Source organism: Neovison vison, chromosome 2, assembly GCF_020171115.1.
Source record: "Neovison vison isolate M4711 chromosome 2, ASM_NN_V1, whole genome shotgun sequence".
NCBI lineage: Eukaryota > Metazoa > Chordata > Mammalia > Carnivora > Mustelidae > Neogale > Neogale vison.
In genome coordinates, this window is record NC_058092.1 from 125,194,163 (window position 1) to 125,196,894 (window position 2,732).

The 2,732-nt window shown below is 49.7% G+C and overlaps 1 pseudogene; it reads right to left on the reverse strand.

The window, feature by feature from the left end:
* Positions 1-1,596: 1,596 nt before the first annotated feature.
* On the reverse strand, positions 1,597-1,714 carry LOC122901327 (annotated as a pseudogene).
* Positions 1,715-2,732: the final 1,018 nt, after the last annotated feature.

Sequence of the window (2,732 nt, forward strand, 5' to 3'; positions counted from 1 at the left end):
CTCCACGCAGTCTGCCCCACCCTTACATTCAGGGTCCACAAGCAAGTTCCTCTGGGAGGGGCAGACCCTTACATTCCCCCCTTTTCTTTGGAGATTAGTCAAATCCTTGACTTTTCAGATGGTTCTACCTTATATTGAACATATAAGACTAACATTTTATCGCCCCAATTTTCTTTAGTATAGCAACAATACACTCACAGTTTCTTTAGTCTTAGTCTATGGTCAGCAGGGTCTTTTGGCTGCATTTCCCATTTCTGGAGGGCATCCTTACTCTCAGCTCGTTTGACATGACCCGCATGAACCCAGGCCCTGATGCCTTCCACTTTTACTGCTGTGGGGGTGGTTAGGATAACAGTAAATGGTCCCTTCCAACGAGGCTCCAAATTCCCCACTTGATAGCGACGTATCCAAACCAAGTCCCCGGGTTGGTAAGGATGTGGTTCCACCGTCTCTGTTCCAGTATAGGCAGTTTGGATCCCTTCTTTTTAAGACAGACTGTAATGCCTGCAGTGACTGGGGTATAGACTGATCAGTCATTTCTTCTAGGGCAACCTCCTGTAACCTAGGACAGAGCTCCCAAACATTATTTTAAATGGGGTCACCTTGTTTATTACATCGTGCCCTGAGAGTAAAATGAAGGAGATTTTCTATCCACCGCCAGCCTCCAGAATTAACTTTGTCAAGGTCTTTTCGAGAGTCTGGTTCATTCTCCTTGCTCAGAGCTCTGGGGCCAGTAGGCACATTGTAGTTTCCAGTTAGTGCCTGTGGCCTCGGCCATCTGTAGTGCCTTGGTGAATGCAATCAGCTTTGCTTTTCCACCGAGATCCTATGTGGCAGGGCTGACATCCAGAGTCTCTGCCCAGGAGAAACCATTGCAGCCCCCGCATACCTCTTTTCCACTGACCATGTAACTACTCCCTTCTGTGAACAGAGTCATTTCCGCATCCGGGAGGGGAGTGTCTCTGAGATCCGGCCTTATTCCTGTGACTTGGGTTAAGACGTCCCCACAGTCGTGTGGTCAGCTAGCTCTTCTGGCAGCAGTGTGGCTGGATTTAGCACTGCTGGGGGTCGGAAGGCCACTTTTGGTTCATTGAGGAGAAGGGCCTGATACCCCGTTACCCGGGCGTTCGTCATCCATTGGTCTGGTGGAGTCCGGAGAAGGCCCTTGATAACGTGGGTGGTGGTCAATATGAGATTTTGACCCAGAGTCAATTTGCATGCATCCTTGACTAGGAGGGCCATGGCAGCAATTATGCAGAAGCAAAGGGTGAACCCAGCTGCTACTGGATCTAGTTTCTTGCTAAGATAGACCACTGGCCTTCACCATACCCTAGAGTCTGAGTCAAAACTTCTTTAGTCAGCCCTGCCTTCACATACAAGTGGAAGGGCTTGGTAACATCTGGGATGACCAATGCTGGGGCACACAGTAAGGCGCTTTGTAATTCCCGAAATGCTCCTTCTGCCTCAGCTGTCCACACTCTACCATAGTGAGTCCTCCCTTAGCCAGTTCGTAGAGAGGTTGTGCCATCTCCGTGAAGGTAGCATCCACAGCCTGCAGTAGCCCACCGTCCCAAGAAATTCCCTCTTGGAGAGCAAAGCAAAAGCAACCGGTATTCCCTGGCAGTCTTCCATCCAAGTACTAACCAGGCCCGACCCTTCTTAGCTTCCAAGATCAGACGAGATCTGGCGCCTTCAGGGTGGTATGGCCGTATACAATCATAAGGTTCTTACCCGATATTCTCAGATGAGTGTACGTGACACCCTATATAACATGGAACCATCCTCCCCTTGCTGGAGGAAGCTGAACTTTCTCATACCCTACTGTTACCTTAATTTGTCCAGGCTTGGTTAGCTACCATATCTCTCTCGTTCATAGTTACATTGGCCCCCGGCCTTCTTGGGCTACTGATGCCTTGTGGTCATACCCATTCTGTACAAAGGAGGAGGTAGTGGAGGGTTTCTAAGTGCTTGAGACAGAATGATGTTTCAGACAGATGGACATGTTGTTCAAAGATGCAGAGGCTGCAGAGAGCCAGCATATTCAGAAACGTGCCAGCAGCTGCATGTGTATCAATCGGGTCAGGTCCCTGGCAGCCTCCGATGGCCAAGATTTGAAGCCTTGACTCCCGAGCTCCTCCCATAGGCCCTTGTGTGACCCATTGAGTCCAGACATCAGAGAAGAGGGACGAGCAGCTCACGGAGTTTCAGAGAGTTTTCTTCCTCTTGGAAGATGGCTTCCTAGACTCAAAGTGGACCCTCAGGCTCTCGTTTTTCTAGGGCTGAGAGCCAACACAGAGGTGCTAAGCAGAGTCCAAATTCATTGCACAGAATTTCCCCTGTTCCATCTCTCAGATTCTGGGTGGAGGAGCCCAGAGAGAACAGCTGTGATCTGCTCTGCCATTAGAGCAGGGCTGTCCCTGTATGCTGTCCTGCTCGTGTCCCTCGTGGGAACTTAGGAGCGTCTTATTTAAGGTCTGTCTGTATAAACCCTGGACTGGGCTACTCCATTGAGTAGATGACCGTTATGCCATATGAAGCCCTGCAAGATTTAGGGTGCAGTCCATTCAGACTCCATAGTGGAAGCGGTGGAGCCATAGAGATACATTCACACAGTCAGGCATTTTCCAGATTCAAACAGGTTGGACATCCTCCCCTTTTGGTATCCCTGGCTAATGGGAGGTGATCAGTCTCCCCTTCCATTCTTTTACGAATGGATTTAGCTCTGACAGTGG